Source organism: Lissotriton vulgaris, chromosome 3_2 (assembly GCF_964263255.1).
Source record: "Lissotriton vulgaris chromosome 3_2, aLisVul1.2, whole genome shotgun sequence".
NCBI lineage: Eukaryota > Metazoa > Chordata > Amphibia > Caudata > Salamandridae > Lissotriton > Lissotriton vulgaris.
In genome coordinates, this window is record NC_141690.1 from 235,761,610 (window position 1) to 235,784,702 (window position 23,093).

At 48.6% G+C, this 23,093-nt stretch overlaps 1 protein-coding gene and 1 pseudogene across 3 annotated transcripts in view; one reads left to right on the forward strand and one right to left on the reverse strand.

The window, feature by feature from the left end:
• The window catches only part of PTPRA (protein tyrosine phosphatase receptor type A), a 906,420-nt gene that overhangs the window by 331,592 nt on the left and 551,735 nt on the right, over positions 1–23,093 (forward strand). The window lies entirely within an intron of this gene.
• On the reverse strand, positions 18,189–18,690 carry LOC147725586 (small ribosomal subunit protein uS13 pseudogene; annotated as a pseudogene).

Genomic DNA, 23,093 nt, shown 5'->3' on the forward strand with positions numbered 1-23,093 from the left:
CGCTTCCATTAAAGGGCCAGACTGTGGTGGAGCCTAATTACTGTGATGATATGAAAGTGTCAATATGCAAAACCTGAATATGCAAAACCAAATATTATGATGATATCTGGAAATGATATGGTGGATATTCAGTCTAATGGAAACTTTCATGGAATGTCGGTGATATGCACAGCACGATGGCAAATACTTAATATATTATAACAAAACAAATTACAAATAGCAACTAAATTCTGTCCGTTCGTTGATTCCATGTGGGCGTAGAGTCTGTAAATGGTATATCCAATGGTTTTCGCGTTTTAACAAGGCTTTTCTGTTATCAGTTTCTTCATTTTTTTCCACTACTTCCAATATACATGCTTTGATTTGATGTTTGTGTTCAATGAAATGGTGGCGACTGCTGATTTTAACATTTTAGTTCTTATGTTACTTTTATGTTCGGTTAACCTGGTTTTGAATTTACGTTCTGTCTGTCCGACATAGGCTTTGCCACATGGGCATTTCATCATATATATGATATTTTTGGTGTCGCATGTACCATTGACTTGTAACTTGATTTTATTACCTCTCATGGGGTGGGTGATGGTATTACCTTCCATGATATTGTTGCAATTGCTGCAGTTTTTACATGGGGTAGTTCCTCTGAATTTTGTCTGTGGTTTCACGACTGTGGGTTTCTTAATGATTTCTCCTATATTTTTAGCTCTGGAAAATGCAAATAGTGGTTCATCCATGAATATATTGTTAAAATCCAGTTCGGTTTGTAGTATACGCCAATGTTTTTTGATGATTTTCGTGAACTGTGGGCTAACTGTGGAATATTTACTTACGCATGTGGTTCTGTTTGCCATTTTGTTTTTTTGCGTAGAAAGTAGGGTTTTTCTGTCTTTAGATTGTGCTCTTTCTAGAGCTCCTTGTAGTACCTCGTTTTGATATCCTCTTTTTTTTAATTTAGACAACATGATTTGTGCTTGCGCCTTTGATTCTTCTGGGTCTGAGACAATTCTTTTCACCCGGAGAAGTTGGGAATATGGAAGGTGTTGTTGGAGGGGGGTAGGGTGGAAGCTCTGGTAGGTGAGTAAGTTGTTCCGATCTGTGGTTTTGGTGTAAAGGGTAGTCTCAAATTTGTCACCTACTTTTTTGATGGTAACATCAAGGTAATTGATTTGTCTGTCATGAACTGCATACGTGAATTGTATCTTTTGATCAATGAGATTGAGTTGTTGGATATTAAGGATCAAGCGTTCTCTGGTGTCTTTCCACAAAATGAAAATGTCGTCGATATATCGTAGATATAGACGTAGTCCTTGTTGCCAATGTTCGTTTTGTAGAATGTGATTGTTCTCATATTGATGCATAAAGATGTTAGCGAACGAGGGGGCTGCCGGATTTCCCATGGCAGTACCCGACTTTTGTAAGTACCATTTATCCTCCCATTTGAAATAACTATGCATTAAGGTGAAGTTGAGCAGTTCCAACAGAAATATTTTCATATTTTCTTCATATTCCATCTGCAATAATGCTTCTTCTACAGCTTCTAACCCCATTAGGTGGGGAATAGAGGTGTATAGAGCTTGGACATCAATGGTGCACATGAGTATTTCTTCATTGTGTTCCAGTTTAATGTTATCAAGTTTGGTCAAAAAGTCAGTGGTGTTTTTAACATAAGAATTCATGGTGATAACATAAGGTTGAAGATACTTGTCAATCAGTTTACCCACTGATTCTTGAATGCTGCCACAGGTGGATACTATGGGGCGACATGGAAGTTTATCAGGGTCTTTGTGAATTTTGGGTGTCAAATAAAATTTGGGTGTTTTGGAGTGATCCATGGTAAGATATTTCCTCATTTTATCATCTACACATCCTTTCTTGATGCCTTCAGAAATGATGGTTTGAAGTACCGCTTGTATTTCCTTCGTGGGGTTGGTGTTAAGCTCCATGTACGTATTTTCGTCTTGTAGATGCACTAAAGCTTGTGAATTATAGTAATCCTTGTTCATAATGACCAGCGCGCCACCCTTGTCCGCTCTCTGACAGATGATGTTTGGGTTGTCCGCTATGGTTTTAAGGATTGCGTATTCTTTTTGGGTAAGATTCTTGGTTTTGGTTTTTCTACGATAGTTGATTTTGTTTAAATCCTGTTTGACTAGTTGTTCGAACAGGTCCAAAGTCTTGTGGCTGATGGGAGCCATGAATGTGCTTGTAGTGGTAAGGCCTTTCAGGGAGTCTTCCTTGTTCTCCTGTTGTTCACCTATGATATTAGAGAAAAATTGTTGAAGTCTAAGTTTTCTCATGAGTTTGAACAGGCTAATATTGACCTCTAGGTTTTCAAGCACACACACAGCATCCACCTTGCGGGAGCGAGCAGGTTCGCGCCACATGCACGAGTACAGTGCTTGAAAATGAGCCGACTGCCCATCCAAGTGCGCGCACCACTCGCGGGTCCACCCTCCACCTCTCTCCCGCTGCAGCCTGCACGCCTTTTTTTAAAAACTTTCAGCGCGAGGTGCGCACATTTGTTTCTTCTTAAAGCTTCTGACAGATAAAACATATTTCATACCGAAAAGTACAATGAGATCCCCTGTATCTGCCCGCATACCTTGCGTGAGCATGTACATTTAATTCTGGCCAAATGCTTGATTTGGCTTCACAGCCCGTGGAATTTCCTTCCTAAACATGTGTATGGCGCCCACGTATCAAGACAATGGCACCCGAGCCTGGCGCGTGAAGCCTGCTTTGTTTTTATTCCCGCTGCTGGGCTTTCAGTTAATACTACTGGTTTTGAACTTGTAAAGGACCGAGACAGGTTGGTGTGCTGCTAGAGCAAGTTAACGCACGCAGCAATTTTGCTAATTCCTTATGTTGTGTTCTTTGCCAAAAATCTCTCCATAGCACTTGCCGACTAAAGACCTATTCCTCCTCAGCAGCATTATACGTAATTAAAAATATGTTTCCATTATGTTAGTGACATTTGAGAATACAGTTGCGCTTGGAAGAGCATGACATAAGAATGTAGCACGAAGCACTATGGTCCAGGCCTACACTCTTCGGCAAAGCCTACCTTTTGGACATTTTATGTGAGCTTGCGAGATTTATTGTGATTACATCAATTTTAAGCTCCTAAATTTAGAAGCTGTAGCATAATGTATTCAAGTGCGGCGATTCATTGACAGTTCTAGTTAAAGATGAGGTTTACAGTTCAACACTTTGTCTATTCCTTGAAGTGTCCGCTTCTATCTACTAAAGCTGGCCTTTTTCTAGATCTTAATTTGCTGCTTCTGTTTTTCCACCTATTTTAACTCTACTCTCAGCTATTGGCACATAACCTCCACAACCTCCCCTATTTTGTATTTTCCTACCACGAACACAGAGGTTGCACACCAAAATACTTCTCGCTCCCAACTTTCTCATGCTTTCAGAAGTCCCCTAAACCAGATTAGCTTGCTGCTATTCATGTGAAATTATTTAAGATGGAGGTTCAATAGTTTCCCTTCTCCAGGACTAGTTCTGCTACCTACTCAACCTGGTTCCTGCCCTGCACACTGTTTTGCTACATCTACTTTACACCTACATATTCTAAAACCCTTCCATGTGGCTGGATTCTTTTATCACCACTCACAATACTGCAACAAGATATCAAATCCTAAATATAGACATTGTCCAACCTTGTATTAGCTCTTTAAGGCAAAGCAATGATTAGTTAATTGGCTATTAACAATCGTACAACTAGAAAGGTTTTAGTGGACCTTACTCATCATGCCTTGAGCTCCCTCAACAAAGTCTTAACATTTGTCATGAAGATAGTATTCAAACTCCCCAGAAACACCCTCACTTCACCTTAGTGGTGTGGCTCACTGGTTAGAGGCAGCAGACCCGGGAGCAGAAGTCGGCCCGGGACCAGGGTTCAATTCCAGACGCGGCAGGGTCGCGGACCAGAGTCAGCGGACTCGACAATTCTCGCCTCGGTGCCTACTCTAAACTGGAGTCCCAATCGGCAACTCTGGGCATTAGCTTGCCTAATCTCCACAACGGCCCCATCAACGCCGGGGATGCCTGGCTCCACCTTGAGGATTCCCAGTAGGGACCATCCCACAGGGAAAGCCAGGACGGGTTCCCCAGCGGTATACAGCGCCGGGACGCCCCTTTGCTGGGGCAGCTGTGCGCTTTACAAGTATACGACATTTAACATATATTGACATCAATCTTGCTGGCTTTACGCTAAAAACAGGACCTTTGGACAGCTCTTAATACTAGCCTTCAAAGCTAATCTTGGGTCAGGTCCAAACTACCACTTTAATGCCCTATTCCGATATATTGCCTCATGCAACTTAAGATCAGTCAGTCAACACCTCCTTGTCTCACTAAAACTACCCTGCACACTGTCCATATTCTGATCCTTCTGCCTTCTCGGACCCAGGCACTAGAATGCTGTCCTACTAAACATCACAGCCAGTCCAACACTAAGAGATTTTTCAACAACAGTAAACACTCATCTCTTGAACACCAAAGTGGTTAAATAGTAACTTGAGGTGACCAAACAATGTAAATATGTATATTTTTGTATATACCTCAATCTAAGAGTGAACTGGCCTCTATGCTGCTCTGTTATACACCCTATAGGCAGTGCAGTATTCAGTTGTTTATTGAACTTGCTGCTCTTCCATTTCAATCAATGGCATAAGTAGCTCTTGTCAGTTATTAACATGTTGGTCAGTTGTAACTCCTCTCAATCGGGTTACTGTCTGATTTACTAGCCGTGTTGAGGACAGGAGAACCCAGACACAATAACAAGCATTGGCATAGCCAATAGGTCTCGCCTTTGGGACCTTCTAAGTGTTTAGCCATGCAACAGTTGATGTTGTTGTACCAAGGATATTGTGCTGCAAAACTAACTACTTGTAAGGTCCCAAAGGCGAGACCTATTGGCTATGCCAATGCTTGTTTGTGTGTAGGAAGAACGATGATAGATTTTGGAACGGCCTTGCTTGCTGACAACCTGTCTCCAGTGCTGTAGTCTCCCTTGCCCCAAGGGGTAGTAGTCCGTGGGTAAATGTGGTTCAGCAATATAATTACAAATGTTTAATTCTGAATTTGCAGTGGCCATCCCCTCCTCTGTGAATTGTACTTTTCTCCCTTTCTGCATTCTCCCATCCGTGTGTATCCGATCTTCTATCTCCTCCGGTTTCGTTCTGTTTGTTCTAGAGTGCTCCTACAATAAGTACTTATACATTTTGTAAAGGTCACTTGTTCCTATTAATAAATTAATGGTTCTTGAACCTAAAGAATCCTAATATGCTCACACACCAAGCTTTATATAGACATTACTACTTAAGTATGTTTCAAGCATTTGTATGCACAGTTTGAGATGCACTCTTCAGCCTCTGGATAGGGCGGCATCCGTCCTGCTGCAGTCACCCTCCCAATAGGTCTGGAGTGGTGGTTGCGATCCCTCGCACTCCGCTAATCCAGTCCAGTGTCCTCCTAGAGCCTCGGCGGTCTGGCGTGGGTACTCTTTAGGTGCATGATCAGGCCCACTGTGAATGCCACTCTCTATTGAATATTGATTGCAGCCATGTGACCCTCTGAATGAAGTGATCCGTTTCCCGGCACAGCATTTCAGGCAGGATGGTAGGTTTCCCTCGACGAGGAGCCTGCAGCTCACACGATTTGCTTCACACTCCATTTGTCCTGTTTTTGACCCTTTAGAGAAGATCCTTCAGCCGGTGACACAGCAGATTAGTCTTCTACATTTCTCATTACTTGTTAGTGTATTTCACATATCCTCACGTTGAATGAAAGTGATACAGGCACTTGCAGAATGCTTTACGTTACCTGAAGGCATACTCTGTAAGTTATCACGAGTAACATGCTTTTTATCAGATGACACCTTGCTGCTGCAAAGCAGCACCTGCATGTTGTATTATATGAAGAATGTAAAGGGTTCTCTATGCGTACTTGGCTATGATAGCCCCAGAAGTGTCCCATTAGGTCCACCTCAGTACAGCGCTAGAGCATCATCCACATCTGACATTAGTCTTAGCTTATGTTGTATTTGGTATCTGACGTAGAGCTGCAAATATAATTTAGGTGTTAAGATTGATTGAAATGAATTGTTCGAGGCATGTGGGCTGCTGAATTCATATCTGTGCATAGATCGCCACCTAGTGTTGGGTCCGGATGATTGCACATTGTTGTCCTGGAAGAGTCTTCGAAGTATCACGAGATAGGTGGCTCCTCCCCTGGACTACAATGCGCATGGGCATCGCCTCCATCCCCAGATTGTTTTTTTCCGCCATTGGGTTCGGATGTGTTTCGGTTCCCTCTGTCGGAACCGATAGTTGTTCAACTTCGACTCGAGACCAAAAGGTCTTTAGGCTGGGCGTCGGTATAGTTGCGTACGGGTTTCTTCCTGACTCTCAGCTCCGATCTCTATCTGCCCTTCCACGTGCTTTCGGCGCGGACGGGCCTACACTACACTCTTGCTATGGAGCGAACTCCGTTTAAGAAGTGCCCGGTGTGTAACTCTAAATATTCACACCTCGACGTGCACCCTGTGTGCAATACCTGCTTGTCGCCGGATCACCGCGAAGACACCTGCATGGCGTGTTCGAAGTTCCGGAGCAAGAAGACTTTAAAGATTCGTCGGGCCAATAGGCTCCAGGCTCAGTTATCGGCTACGGCGCCCCCACCTGATGACATTTTCCAGGAATCTGTCGAGGGAGAAGACGACGTGCAAGGTTCGGACTCTAATCCCGCATCCGAAGGTGAAACCTATGACGAAGGTGCGGAGAACTTTGACGAAGTCACCGACGAGGTAGGGGACGACGAACAGGCTTTTGCCACTATGGGTGATAGCTCAGAGGAGGAGCATCCCCAACCAGACTCTGGGGTTACTACCCCTCCTACGGCCCAGGTCGAGGGATCGCCTTCGGGCCTTACCCAAGATCTAACTATGAGTCCTACGTCCCCGCCTCCGGGCCCGGTCACGGACACTTATGAACCATCACTTACGTCGAAGAAAACGAAAGTGAAGCCAACTGGTCACGCACCCTCGGATGCGAAACCGAAAGTGAAAGTTGCGCTGGTAAAGAAGGTTCTGGAGGCGTCAACTTCCAAGGAAACCAAAATGGCCGACTCAAAGAGCCACGCCAAGATGGCCGACCCGAAGTCCTCGGGGTCGGTGCCGAAGGCGAAATCGTCCGACGCGGCTGCGTCGGCTCCGAAAGGGGTCGTGAACCGGAAGTCGGCTCCGAAAGGGGTCGTGGACCCGAAGTCGGCTCCGAAAAAGCGGCTGGGCGACGACGCGCATGGCCATGGGGCGTCGGCCCCGAAGAAGGCGCATGCGGGTGATCGGGCTCTCGATGCCGAAGAGTCACTCGAGCCGGTCAAGCCCTCTCCGGCCTTGACGAAGAAGGTGGCGGAATCTTTGCAGCGGATTCGAAAAGACACTGTCGCGCCAAAGCTCACGCCTAAGCCTGCAAAAGAGCAGACGCCTATCCGTTTCACCTTTCCTCCCAAGTCGGCGCCGAAGGCCTTCGCGCCGAAACAGAGTGGACCCTCGAAGGAGGTACGGGCAACTAAAGCGGCCTTGGTGGTGTCGAAGCTTCGACTCCAACCGCTTGCTGAAGAGGAACGTCGTGAGGTAACCATCGACGCCAACACCGGAAAACTGTCGCTCCTCAAAAGAAAGATCACGACGGAGCCGGCGTTGGAACATTTTAAGATCCCTCTCAAAAACAAAAGGATCTCCGAGGGCTCTTCGGCGCTGGTGGAACCTGTGTCCCCACAACCCCTGGGGTACTCGCCGACGCATTCCGTCGCGGCCGGTGCGGACGAGGAAGACGCCGTGTACGACTATCCGGCGTACTCGGATCCGGAGGAGGAGCACGTTCCGTGGTCCGCCGGAGGCGACCCGGAGGACCCGCAGGGGGGTCAGGACGCTCAACTTTTCGCGGCCAAGGCGTCCCCGACAGAGGATTCAGCGGCCTTCAATGCCCTGATAGAGAGGGCTGCTGCTAACCACGACGTCGAGCTGCACTCAGACCCCGTGGATGTGGACTTCTTATTCGACACCTTCTCGGTAGCCGAAAAGTCAGTCAAAACGCTACCGATGCTGAAGGGGGTGCTTAAACATGCAACGGAGGTCTTCAAAGAGCCCACCCGAGCGCGTGTGGTCAACCCGCGCATCGACAGGAAATATAAGGCAGCGCCCACGGATCCGACATATATCAAGGGACACTTGCCATTGGACTCCCTGGTCGTTTCCAATGCTCGGAAGAGGGCGAACTCTCAAACTACTGGTGACGCTCCTCCCCCAGACAAAGAGTCCAAGATCTTCGAGGCCTCAGGCAAACGGATTGCTGCCCAGGCAGCTAATATCTGGAGAATATCTAACACCCAAGCCTTGCTTGCACGTTATGATAGGGCCCATTATGACACGTTAGAGGCCATACTGCAACACTTGCCTGACCAATACAAGGAGGCGGGGGAAATGCTGATTCAGGAGGGTAAACTCATTACGAATGCATCCATCAAATGTGCGTTGGACGTGGCAGACACAGCCTCCAGGGCTATCAATACTAGTGTGCTGCTTAGACGCCATGCCTGGCTTAGAATTTCGGGGTTCAAACCCGACATCCAAACCACTATACTGAATCAGACAGTGAATCCTGACCATCTGTTTGGCCCTGAGGTGGATGCCACCCTGGAGAAAATGAAAAAAGATACGGAAACTGCCAAGTCCATGGGGGCTTTACAAAGTCAGCAGTTTCGGAGTGGTTCCTTTCGCCGCTCAAACTCCAGAGGCACCTCAAGGGGACAAGCATCCCAGTCCACACAATATTACAAGACTAACACCCAAGCCTCGTATAACAACAAAAATAGAGGTGGTTACAGAGGCAATAATGTCAAGGGCAGGGGACGTGGCAACAATAGCTCCAGGTCCACCGCCACCAACAAACAGTGACGTCTTGTCACTGCCCCCAGGCCATGCAACACCGGTTGGGGGGAGGCTCCAGCAGTTCCTGCCGGCGTGGAAGTCCATCACCACGGACAGGTGGGTGAGGTCTATTATCCAGTACGGGTACTGTCTAGAGCTTACGTCCATTCCACCGGACATACACCCAAGGAGCCGTCCTATGTCAGGCGAGCACTTGACCTTGTTGCAACAAGAAGTTCTAGTCATGCTGCAAAAAGGGGCGATAGAGCTCGTCCCAGTGCAAGAGCGGAGAACAGGGGTTTACTCCCTGTATTTTCTGATCCCCAAGAAGGACGGATCCCTCAGGCCTATCCTGGACCTCAGGCCCCTGAACTGGTACATCCTCTCGGAGCACTTCCATATGCTCACGTTGCAGCAGGTGCTTCCCCTGCTTCAACAGGGGGACTTCCTGGCTACGCTGGATCTGAAAGATGCCTATTTTCATATTCCCCTGCATCCTTCCCACAGGAAGTACCTCAGATTCACGATCTTAGACCAGCATTACCAGTTCAAGGTTCTGCCGTTCGGGGTCACCACGGCACCGAGAGTGTTTACCAAGTGCCTAGCAACCGTGGCGGCGCATCTCCGTCGCCAGCACGTCCACGTCTTTCCCTACCTGGACGACTGGCTCATTCAGGCAAGAACAGAACAGCAGTGCGTCGACCACGTGTCACGCACCATTCATCTCCTGCACGATCTGGGATTCTCTCTGAACTACCCGAAGTCCCATCTCCAGCCCGCCCACGTGCGACAGTACCTGGGCGCGACAATCGACACTCTGGCAGCCACCGCGCAGCCAAATTCAGTGAGAATCGCCAGTATCCAGGCGCTGATCCAACGATTCAGACCCCAACACTCGCTTCCGGCGAGGGTGTTCATGCAGTTGATAGGCATGATGGCCTCCTGCATCTCCATTGTCCCGCACGCGAGACTACATATGCGTCTGCTTCAGGAGTGCTTAGCACGTCAGTGGACTCAGGCTCATGGGCAACTGACAGACCTAGTGTTGGTGAGCGGTCGGGCATACAACTCTCTGCATTGGTGGAATCCACACAACCTTTGCAAGGGCCGACCATTCCAAGAGCCTGTCCCACAGATTATCCTGACGACGGACGCCTCTCTCCAGGGATGGGGAGCGCATGTACTCCATTACACTGTGCAGGGACTATGGACACTACAGCAAAGGAAGATGCACATCAATGTGTTGGAACTGATGGCAATCTTCATGGGCTTGAAGGCGTTCAAAGTACATCTGTGCAACAAAGTCGTGTTGATCCGGACGGACAACATGACGGCCATGTACTATATTCAGAAGCAGGGAGGCACACACTCTCCACAGCTGTCTCATCTGGCTCAGAGCATGTGGAAGTGGGCCATTCAGAGGAACATCTTCCTCATGGCAGAGCATCTCCCGGGGAAGGACAATCAAATGGCGGATCTGCTCAGCAGGCACAGCCATCAGATGCACGAGTGGGAGATACATCCATCAGTACTCCAACCGTACTTCCAAAGGTGGGGTCACCCAGAGATAGACCTGTTCGCCACAAAGGAGAACGCAAAATGCCAAAGCTTCGCCGCCAGATTCCCACACCCCCAATCACAGGGCAATGCGATGTGGATGAACTGGTCAGGCAGATTTGCGTACGCTTTTCCCCCAGCACCTCTGATACCGCTGGTGGCGCGCAAGCTCAGGCAGCACTCGATGACTCTCATCCTGGTTGCTCCAACGTGGGCTCGCCAACCATGGTACACCACGTTTCTCGAACTGTCCGTGGTGCCGCATCAAAGGCTTCATCTCAGTCCCAGCCTTCTGACGCAGAGCCATGGCGACATTCAGCACCCGGATCCGCAACAGCTCAACCTGGCGATCTGGCTCCTGAAGTCCTAGAGTTTGGCTACCTCAATCTTCCTTCCGATTGCATGAACATCATTCGGGAGGCAAGGAAGCCCACTACCAGAGCTTGTTATGCGGCTAAATGGAAGAGGTTTGTCATCTACTGTGCCAACCACAATATTGACCCGCTAGATGCTTCCATTCAAAACATCATTTGCTATCTTTTCCACCTGTATCAATGCAATCTGGCATACTCTTCCATCCGCATTCACCTGTCTGCTATGGCAGCTTACCTCCAGAGTAGACAACACCTGTCACTCTTCAGGGTCCCTGCTATCAAGGCCTTTCTGGAAGGACTCAAGAGGGTCATTCCACCAAGGACCCCACCAGCTCCAGAATGGAACCTCAATGTGGTTCTTACAAGGCTGATGGGTCCTCCCTTTGAGCCACTGCACTCTTGTGAGCTTCAGTTTCTGACTTGGAAGGTTGCGTTCTTAGTAGCAATTACTTCACTACGGAGGGTTAGCGAGCTGCAGGCGCTCACCATCCAAGAACCTTTCTTCCAGGTACATGCTAACAGGGTGGTGCTCCGCACTAACCCTAAATTCTTACCCAAAGTGGTATCCCAATTCCACTTAAACCAGACTATCGAATTGCCGGTGTTTTTCCAAAACCCAGAGACGCTGGCGGAGCGCATGCTCCACACTCTTGATGTTAAAAGGGCCTTGATGTATTATGTAGACAGGACCAAAGATTTTCGCAAAACCAAGCAGTTTTTTGTTGCTTTTGCCACTCACCACAAGGGAAACGCTATCTCTAAAGCAGGGATTGCTAGGTGGATAGTGAAGTGCATTCAGATCTGCTACGCTAAAGCTAAGCGCACTCTCACTATCCCACCGAGGGCCCACTCCACCAGGAAGTTGGGGGCCTCTATGGCTTTCCTAGGCAACATTCCCTTAGAGGATATCTGTAGAGCAGCCACATGGTCTACCACACATACTTTCACTAAACACTACTGTGTAGACGTGCATTCCAAACAACAGGCAGCTGTTGGTCAGGCTGTTCTAAAAACGCTTTTTCAGACTGCTGCAGCTGGCACGGGCGGCCGCCGTTAATGGAGGGACTGCTATGTATTCTATGCACAGATATGAATTCAGCAGCCCACATGCCTCGAACTGCAAATGCTACTTACCAGTATGCATCTGTTCTTGGCATGTAGGGCTGCTGACATTCATATCGCCCACCCTCCTCCCCGGCGCCTGTAGCAGCTGCAGGATTCATTCATTTACATACATATGCTCATAGCATGGTCATCACTCACATTCTTCACTCCATCTCTGCCAATGGCTAAAAACAATCTGGGGATGGAGGCGATGCCCATGCGCACTGTAGTCCAGGGGAGGAGCCACCTATCTCGTGATACTTCGAAGACTCTTCCAGGACAACAATGTGCAATCATCCGGACCCAACACTAGGTGGCGATCTATGCACAGATATGAATGTCAGCAGCCCTACATGCCAAGAACAGATGCATACTGGTAAGTAGCATTTGCAATCCTCTCTGAGATGTTACTTAACCCCTTGCCTGCTGATAAGCCAGCTCATGAGGCACAGTGGAGCTGTGCTCATGACGAGCTGGGCTCGTCCTAACAGCCGCGCCACTCCCCCGCGCGGTGAATTCCACGCCTGTGCGGACGTTCTACGGGAGTGGTGGAGTCATGACTGGCCCAGCTCGTCATGAGCACAGCTTCATTGTGCCTCATGACGAGCTGAGCGCGTCATGAGCGCCGCGCTCTCTTCCCCCCCCCTCCCCCCCAAACCTGTGAATTAACCCCGCGGTTAAGGGGAAGACGGTGGGTTATGTGACCCTTTAATGTGAAGTGTTTAGTGGGTAGTGTCTGAATAGTGGGTGAGGCATTAGGCCCTCCTAACCCGTACCATCTATTGCTGTGTTGTCATGTAGTGGCAGTGGGTCTTGTGTCCTTTTAGAGGATCTAGGACGTTGTGTCTTAGTCTAGTGCAGTTTGTGAATCTTCATCCAGGGCTCTAGGTTCTGTTGCAGACATACCACGCCAGTTTCCTGGTTGACTTGTAGTTGAAGCATGTCTGTACCTATCTTGCTCTCTTTATGTAGCTCATGGTTGCATTTTTTTGTGGGCAAGATTCCCTCCATCCCCCTGTATACACGCCCTCTCCTCATCGCCTTTTTTTAATTGTCCACCATTGTTGTTTTCTGAGGGTCTTTGCTGTTAAATGTGTTCTTTGAGGTCTCTAATTCTACCTGCCCCCGGTTTCGCCTCAGATGCATCATTAAAAGCAAGCATTGGCATAGCCAATAGGTCTCGCCTTTGGGACCTTATAAGTGTTTGACTAGAGCTATTGACTTTGCCAATGTGTCTAATGTATGTTGTAGGGTAACTAGTTGGAGCCAAAGAAACGGAAAACTGATCGGGTATAAAAATATAAGCTACCTTTAACTGAATTGTACTCTAAATGTTGACCTTTGAGACAAAAATAGGACGAGAAGCTAAAACAAACCATGTAAAACAAACGAGAGGCAAGCAAGAACTAAACTCTGAGCAATAACCACTGTAGTTGCAGAATATAACCACCTAGAGGAAAGCCTGCTTCCAAATATTGTCTGAACATCTGGACTCCACCTGGTAGTATGTGGCGATAGAGTAGATACTGCAGCTCTCGCAGAGCAGCGTCCTCGCAGAGGTTAACGTTATTTTCGGAGCTGGAAAATGAAAGGATTTCAGACTTGTGCTGCATTGAGAACAATGAAAATAGGTATTTGTGTCTGAAAGAAATGTGCATCTGGGTAACTTGAGGGCACTAGGAAATAATAACGACATCATTAAACAACAACCAACATCAACTGCTGCAACCAGAAGCTGGCTGAACAGAACGTGCACACATAGGCTAAACCGCATGCCTCCGTTTTTAATCCTTACTGTCTGCGTGGTTATTTGTATGCACCAAACGCCTGTGTCACTGCCAGCAGGCTTGGTATCTGTTGGCAATTGTCTCTCCACCTAGGATTTTGGTCTAGTGTAGGGCATGACAGACTGGGGCCTTTCATGGTTTTAAATCAGTTAGTGGGAAGGGTGCAGCTTATTCAGTCACCGTAGCAATAAAAGGACAAAGACCCAGAAATGCAGTGCAGGGACCGTTACGAGGACCGTGTCCAAGTACAAACAGTGCTGTGAGGAAATGCTTGTGGCATGCAGTGCTTTATAAAAATGTGAAGAGAACAGTAATCCACCAGTTTTGCAAGCCCCACTCTTTCAAGCATGTTTTGGTAGGAGGGTGTAGGGAAACGGCAAAACCATCTCTGTGCACTAAAAGCACGCTGTACAAAGAGTCCTTAACACCCAGAAGAGCAGAGCTGGTGGCTAGTATTACAAATGGGCTGTGTCAAATTGATACCTATATTGCGCTCCCTAATGCCTATCCCAAACGCCGACCATTAACCAATCAGTGTCAACATTAAAGCTGTTATGCATATGGCCACAAATCTTGCTCTTAGTACACAAATACTACTCTAGGACCTCTGGATGTCGCTGAAGAAACAAAACAGCAAGACCCTCGCTGGCCCGTTGTGGCTCCCGCTGCCCTGAACTGGTGGAACAAAAGGGGGTGGTGATGGACGGAGGATCTGAACCAATCAAACACTCACACTCAGTCAACCGATCTGGCTTTAATCCATCACCGTTCTTTAGTCCGCTCTGCCACCCTAGTTCAGACATGGCCATATGCAAATCAGTCTGACCCTGTGCCTCATGGGAACAGTCCAGCCCGAACTGCCAAGCCATGCCTTCCCTGGACCGGAAACAAGCTTCCGAGGACCGGTTTCTGGCATTTCAGCCGTCTCCAGCCCGGCTTGAATCCAGTGGCAAAGTGAGCAAGGGACTCACGTTTGAGCATACCCTGCCAACTTATGGCAAACAAAGCGGTACAAAAGGAGGTTTGGAGGATCTGAACCAATCAAACACTCTCACCCAGTCAACAGATCTGGGTTTAATCCATCACCGTTCTTTAGCCCACTCTACCACCCCAGTTCAGACATTGCCATATGCAAATCAATCTGACCCTGTGCCTCATGGGAACAGTGAACTGGTGAGCACACACGCGTGCTAAGTCTTCCCAACGGAATACCGAAGGAAGCTTATGGACAGAGGAGGAGGCCTACACACGGCTTTCTTGACTCATTCACTCTTTCCACCACCCGCCGCCTCAATCACCGCTTCCTTACCCAGGTTCTGTGTCAGGAGGATGGTGTAGGGCAGGCTGTCCTGCTGAGGAGCATCACTCTGGCACCCGCATCACTGCAACAGCAGGGTGAGCTGCCACAGTACCGGGTATGGCCAAGCCATCGCCAGTCCTCCGCCGGTGGTACAATGCAGCTCGGGTGAAAATAACAGCCGCCCGAATTGAGCGACTTTGCCAGTGGCAGCTGTAACTGTCCCTGCCAACTGCTGCTCCACGGAATAAACAGAGTAAAGTAGCAGCATTTTTGACATACTTTTGGCGCTCATGCATAACAGGCGGGTGGAGTTGATTCCAATCTTCAACTGAAGGCAAGTTGAAATGTGTGCATGTGGGTGAGAATACCTTTGCTTTCTGGCGCTTGAAATTATACTGTTTTAATGAGAGCAGCAGAACGCCCAGTGCCATAAAGCCTGCAGGCAAATGCAAACAGCTGTTTAAAAAAATAAGAGCACACAAATGCAAACAGTTCCTGAAAAGTTTAATTGAAACACGTTCCAAAGAGAAAGCGACGGCAAGAAAGAAGTTCAGAAGGGAAAAAAAAGGCAAATGCAAACAGCTGTTTATAACCACTCGTGCTTGTGATAGCATGCCACTTGCAGGAGCGAGCAGCGGTGCACTGGCCATCTGTTTTCAATTAGCGCATGTAAACCCTGCTCGATCGCGCAATGTGGATGCCAGCACAAGCACGAGTGCTTAAAAAGAGCTGACCAATTTCTAAAGGTCCTCTCCTAGAGCAGAGCATGCGCGCTACCTAGGCGAGACCTAATGAACGGGATAAATGGACGGCTAACTGGGATATCTCAGCAGGGGAAGGTATAGCTCTGCCATCGGTGACATGTGAAATGAAGATCTTATATTGGAGACGGGCGATGGATAGCTTGCTGTGACACTGAGCAAGTTCTCAGCCAGAAGAGCAAAGGATTGATCTGCTTAAGGTGAGGGGTAGGTAGCTTAGCAGTCCAGTGAAGGACAGCAGTACTGACCGTAACCAGTGAGGAGTAGCTTGGTCTATGAAAGATGAGCGCTGTGCTGCCTGCTTTGAATGTGGAATAAGTTACCTGAGGGAATACCCTTGTTTACCACGAATTGTCACTATTCAGTTTTAGCGCATGAAGTTACGTGGAAGTTTCGAATGTATGTACTGTAGGGGGAAGTGCTTAATTATGAAATCCAGTAAGAACCATATTGTTGATGAAAAACCAGGGTGGTGAAAAGTGAGGCAGCTAACTTGTAACTTATCGTATTTATTCCTGTCCTATATTAAAAGCTTTTATACATAAGTTGATTAATTGAATCCCTTCTAAAAGTTGCTCAGAGCTTTTGTGTAAGACTTAAATTAGGGTCTCACCCAGTAGCTCCTCTAAGCTCCTTATGGAAACTTGCCTTTTCATTAAGAAGAACTGGCAGGTGTCTCGCATTCCCTCCCTACAGACGTATACTACCGTAGGCAGGAGTGTGAAGAGTAGGCAAACCTGTGAGGGAATCTAATCTGATCTGATCTGATGGAACTCGAGCTCCTACTCGTAGCCAGAAATCAGCACACACACAATATGATTGGTATTTTATGCTATAATATTAATATACAAATTGGGGCCAAAGTCAATTGAGCTGCAGTTCTATTGAGTTTCATTTAAACAAATGTGAGGGAATAAACTGTTGACTATAGAAAATAGGCAGCATAGAGTAATTCATGGCCAGTCTAATACCAAGTACAAAAATAACACGCAGCTTTTAATGGAACTGGAGGTTTTCTGGCTTTATGCAGTCTGTGTGGGGGTGCTATAAACCCATCCCTTGGTGGCTCCATGAAGCTACCAATAAGTACCGTAAGGAGTCTGCCCTGGAACAAATTAAACCCATAGGTTGGAGGCAAGTTTACCACCTACGGATTCCCTGATTTGCCTGTCCTCCACAGTTTCTCAACTGAAGTAATATGTAGGAGGAAGGAGATAGTTGAACCACAAAGGTGAGGTGTGGAGAGAAAAGGATTGGTCTGGATGAAGTGGCAGGGTTCCGGCCCTAGTCCCCCCTCCATGGCCCTTACAGACTTAAAACAGTGAAGACTTCCTTGGAAGAAGAAGCCCCATACGTTTTCCGTGCTTTATTTATAGATCCAGGCTGGATGCCCAGGGAGGGAGGTTAAATAGTTGAAGGGGAAGCGGAGTCCCTGCCCAATCCAAGATGACCCAACAATAGTGAGAGAAGTTGGGAGGTAAGTCAGTGGGATGGGCTAGAGAATTAACTCCTGCAAGCAAAAATAATTGCCAATTGTCTAGCACAACCAATATTCATTTGCATAAATGAAAGCAACAACCTAATTTCTGACCGGTATGACAAATTGTTAGCACTGTTTATAGTCAAGTCAAGTGGCTTTATTCGGTTTTGATTCAAACCATAAAAGTGCATTTACAGTATAAACAATTTAAAACGTATTGAGACACACAGTAATTATAAAACCTGAGTAGATAGTGCAAAAGTGCAAGGTGCAGCAAATTTAGCAAATTCATTAGTAAAGATAGTCAAATTAACAGAGATACCATCATTGGTCCAAACAATTTCTCAACTTGATAGGCAGTTTCAAAAATTCGGTAACTTGAAGGATACTGTCACTGTGCAAAAGTTGCAGATACAATAATGCTGGTCTGATATGGTTAAAATTAAGTTTCTTTAAAAGATCTACCAGATAGCGTTTGCGGGGATATTCATAAAATTTACATAAAGATATAAAATGCAGCATATCCTGTGGAGACACACCGTCGCAGCCACAGGGAGCTGCAGGTTTAATAAAAGCAGCATTTTTAGGTCTAAACAGCAAGTGATGGAAAATGTTTAATCTGAACCTCGTTAGCAAAAACTTCTCATGGGAAGACCGCGATCCCATCAAATAGGGCTCCATCATATCAACAGTTTTTAACATAACAAATCTTCTTACACTTGGTTTCAGGAGCTCCTCACCTTCCCTTTTAAGCTTTCTGTCCAAAAAGAAGGCTCGCTTAACTGCATCCACATCACCCTTCACAATCCCATTCGGGTGTTCAAACAAATCCAGGCGGCCAAGCTTAGAAAAGTTCGATTTCAAGTATTTTTTTTTTTTGCTTTTTCTTTTTGAAGAGTTTATTGAAAAGCAAGGTGGATTTATTTCTTCTTGGACACACCCACGGTTCGGCCTCTTCGTCCAGTGGTCTTTGTCTGCTGGCCTCGCACACGCAGGCCCCAGAAGTGGCGCTGTCCCCTGTGAGCTCAGATCTTCTTTAGATGCTCCAGATCTTCACGGAGTTTGTTATCAAGGCCGTTGGCAAGAACCTGGCTGTACTTTCCATCCTTAATGTCCTTCTGTCTGTTGAGGAACCAATCAGGAATTTTGTACTGGCGGGGATTCGGCATTATGGTGATAACACGCTCCACCTCATCCTCTGTGAGCTCTCCGGCCCTCTTGCTCAAGTTGATATCAGCCTTCCTCAGCACTACGTGTGCATAGCGCCTTCCAACACCCTTGATGGCTGTGACAGCGAACGCAATCTTCCTCCGCCCATCAATGGTGGTGTTAAGAACACGCAAAATGTGCTGGAACTTTTCGGGAATTACCAGAGACATGGCTGCAGGGGCTGTCATTTTAACCAGGGTGTACCCATTGCATTATCCTGAGACAAGTAATCTCTCATAATCAGGTGGGTCAATGGAATATCTTGATTCAACCACAATTTTAACCAGCAAGTCAGAGGGCGTAGTGAGAAAATATCACAAAGATATTGCGACCCTAGCTCTTCGTGCACTACAAAATTAGATGTGCCTGCTGGGACACACAAAAGGCGTTTCATAAAAGAATTTTCAACAATCTGTAGGTGCTCACCGGCCACATAACCCCATATTTCACTGCCATAAACGGCAATTGCCACTGATTTTGCATTATAAAGTTTTTTTGTTTTTTTTCTTTTTTATTGCACATAGAGGTAGGTTCAGGTTACACAGCTTCTGGCCTACAACCCCCCCGGGCCGGCCGCGTCACAGGTATTACATACAACTCAACTCCATACAGTACACAGCCTGGTGGCCGACAACCCGGGGGTCTTGCGGCGCAGTGTGGATTTCGTGTTCACATAATCCAGTATGGATCAGAAGCGCCGGCGGCCTCCAATATTCATGTGCGTTCAACTTTTTCTCCCCCTAAATCAACCCAATAACTCCCTTATTGCACTACCCCCCCCACCTACACCCGCTCATTGCCTCACAATAGTTCCCCGCTCCGTGCCCCATTGCCCGTGTCCTCCCATATCCGTCCAGCCCCTAGACTCCAAGTTTGCTGGAATCTGTGTGGTCATTTGTAGAAGGACCCCAACCAAGATCCCAGTCCTCTTCTAACTGTTAGTGTGACATCCAGAGGCTTCTCCTTATGGTGTGTGGTCCCCTTAGTGCACCCCCCGCAGGTATACTACGCACCCCTGCTGGTTCACCCTGACTCGCCTGTCGCCACCCCGTGTGGACCGCTGTCCGTCGAACATGCGTCCTCAGCCTGCTGCCCCTGCAGGTAGGTTTTGTAGAGGGCCCAGAAGTTTTTCGGGCGGCTTTTCGGAGGTAACAGTTCACTGTATGTCTCCGTCTGTGTGCTACAGTACAGCATGTCCTGGGCCCATCTGGTCTTAGTCGGTAGAGGGCCTAGCATCCAGCACTGTGCCACTACTCTCCTGGCCATTAGCATCCCCATGTCTGCGAGTCAGCGTATCGCCTCCAGTAGCCCCTTTGAGTTACCTATGAGTGCTAACGCCGGGTCTATGTCCAAGTCCACCTCCAGTATTTTGCTCATCTCGGTGAATATATCTCGCCAGAACCTCTGTATGCCCGGGCATTCCCACGCGAGGTGGAGGAAGTCTGCATCAGCCGCCCGGCAGCGCTCGCAGTGAGCCTCCGGTCGCAGCCCGTACCTGAGAAGCCGTGCCGGGGTGTAATACACCCGTTGGAGGAATTTAAAGTGTATGAGCCGATGTTTCCCATTTATGGAAATACGTTTCGTGTTGTCACAGCAGTAACGCCACGTCGCGTCGTCCAGAGTCGTTCCTAAATCTCTCTGCCAGGCCAACCGGGCCTTGGAGGGTCTGTGCTCCCCATGCGATCTAGCTATGCTGTAGAGGTTGGTCAACAGCTTCTTGGGATCTTTGTGCGTGATTACGTACGTTAGTTCTGGGACTTCCGGAGGCTCCGCCATATCCGGGCCTAAAAATTCCGAGAGGGCGCTTCGAGTTCTATGGAAGTGGACTCTGTGGAGCAGCGGTGGCTCAACTCCATCCCTCCTCGTTTGGTCCCAGGTTTTGGCTGTGCCGTCCTGGAACAGGTCGCCTGCCTTGCGCAGCCCCAAGTTCGTTAGCCCCTGCGTGACCGCTTTGTCCACCATGGGCGGGAGCCAGCGCATCCAGTCGATCGGCATCTCCGGTGAATAAATCACCGCCCCCCCCCCTGCCGGAGCAGTAGTGAGTGCCAGGTGTGGTTAGTACAGGAGATAGAGTCCACCGTCCCTGTCCGACGGTCCTGTGGTTGGCAGATCGTCGCCGGGAGTGGTATTGGATGGGCGAATAGCCGGTCCATCCTAACATGTGGGATTTGCCTGTCGCCGTGTACCCAAGTGTGCAAGTGCGACGCCTGGGCTACCCTGTAGTACAACTCGAGGTCAGGCGCCGCCAGGCCCCCCATGTTGTACGGGAGGGTGAGCGTTGTCCACTTGACTCTCGGTTGCTTCCCTGCCCAGGCTAGTTTTATCATCAGACTGTTCAATCGATGAAAGAAGGCCTTAGATAGCACAATTGGCGTGAGCTAAAGAGGAACAGAAATCTAGGCAGCACTATCATCTTCATTATGGCAATGCGGCCAAGCAATGTAAGGGGGAGTCTGCACCATATCTCTGTCGTCCTCTAGCTTACGGACCGCCTTCCCATAGTTCTGTCCTAGCAGTAGGTCTGGGTCCGTGTGTATCTGGATCCCCAAGTATCTGATCGGGTCTTCTGTCCACTGGACAGGGTACTCCGTCTCCACTCGCGTGGTTGCCAGAGTGAGTGGCGGCACTACCGATTTCGCCCAGTTAACCTTGAGCCCCGATTGTGCCCCAAACTGAACCACCTCCCTCAGGAGGGGGGGGAAGCGTAGCAGCAAGGTCGTGGGCATACAGCAACGTGTCGTCCGCATACATAGATACGACAATTTTTTACGTGGGGAACCCAATCCCCTTGTGGCTGTGGTACTCTCTGAGTGCACAAGCGAGAGGCTCGGCGGCGAGTGCGTACCGTAAAGGGGATAATGGGCATCCCTGACGGGTGCCCCGCCCTATGAATAGGGGGCGGGAGACTGTATTGCCCACTCGGACCCTAGCCGAGGGGCCGTCGTACAGCGCTCCTATCATTTGGATGAAGGGTTCGCCAAGTCCCATACGGCGGAGCACTTGAAGAAGGAATGGCCATTCAACGGAATCAAATGCCTTCTCCATGTCTAAGAAAAGCGCTACCGCTGGTGTATCCGGTTTCACGTGTTGTATGGTACCCAGCACCGTTCGTATATTGTAAGTCAGGTTTCTGGACGGGATAAATCCCGCCTGTTCTGGGGCCACTAAGTCAGAGGCCAGCAGCGCAAGCCTATTCGCCAGTACCTTGGCATAGAGCTTGGTGTTGACGTTGAGGAGCGATAATGGGCGGTATGAGCTACAGTCGTCATGTGGTTTACCCGGCTTCAGAATGGTGTCTAACATCGCCTCTCTCATGGAGCTGGGCATAGAGCCTTGAACGCATATGTCCTCAAGGAGGGTATGTATGTGCGGCAACAGTTGTTCCTGGAACGCTTTATAGAATTCGAAAGACAGCCCATCGATGCCTGGCGCACTGCCTGATCTCATGGAGGCTAGCGCTTCTCTGATTTCGTCAATCTGAATAGGGCACATCAGAAACTCCCTGTCGGAATTTGGGAGGAACGGGAGTTGTATGTGGTCTAGATAGTCCAGAATTTCGGCCGACATGTCGCCGCTCCTGGATGAATACAGCTCTGCATAGTAATCTCTGAAAGTCGCTGCAATTTCCGCCTCCTCTGTCACCCTTTCTCCATCCGAATTTAGAATGTCTGAGATTAGCGCCTTTCTCCGTTGGCCTTTAACAACATTGGCCAGGACCGAGCCCAGTCTCTCTCCCTCGCCATAGGTGCGGGCCGTGGCGTATTTGCCTAGGTGTTGTACTTCCCTGTCCGCGGCTTCGTGATATTCTGCCAGGAGACGCTTTGTCATCCTCGGTGGCGTCATCAGGGCTAGAGCGAGTTCGTGCCTCAAGCTCTTGGAATCGCCGCTCAAGGTCTGCAAGGGTGGCCCTGATAGTCTTTAGAACACTGGAGTGCTTGGCTATCGCTATGCCTCTAATATAAACTTTGAACGCCTCCCTAACTGTTTGAAAGTCCTCCACAGACCCCTCTTTTTTTCTCAAAGAACACATCAATCGCCTCCGCCAGCTCGCCGCGGAAGAGCGGGTCCAACAGGGAGTATGGCGGGAAGCACCATGTAAACGGTGCGAATCCCTTCACTGGGGTGGCTAAAGTTAACCAGACGGGGGAATGGTCTGAAAGGGTGCGCGGGAGCACCTTACAATGTCGAATGACTATTGATTCCCGTTGTGATGAACCAATAATCTATTCTGGTGTGTGTCGTGGAATGCGGAGTAGTGTGTAAAACCGCCCCTCCCCTCATTCCTCTACCTCCATGCATCAGTCATGTCCAGCATCACTAGCTTTGCCGCAAGCGATTGCTCAGCTGCTGAGGGCCGACGGGGGGGGGGTCCCGATGACCTGTCTGTCTGGGATAGTGTCAGATTAAAGTCCCCCCCCCCCTTCCCAGTATATGCGAGTTCTCGTGTCTGGCTTTCTCACAGGCTAGGGCATCAAAGAAATCAGGGGAGTCATAGTTAGGGCCATATGTATTAACCACCAGCAAGTCCATCCCCCTCCCCTTACAGGACGCTATGACGTACCGTCCCTCCGAGTCGACCCCCA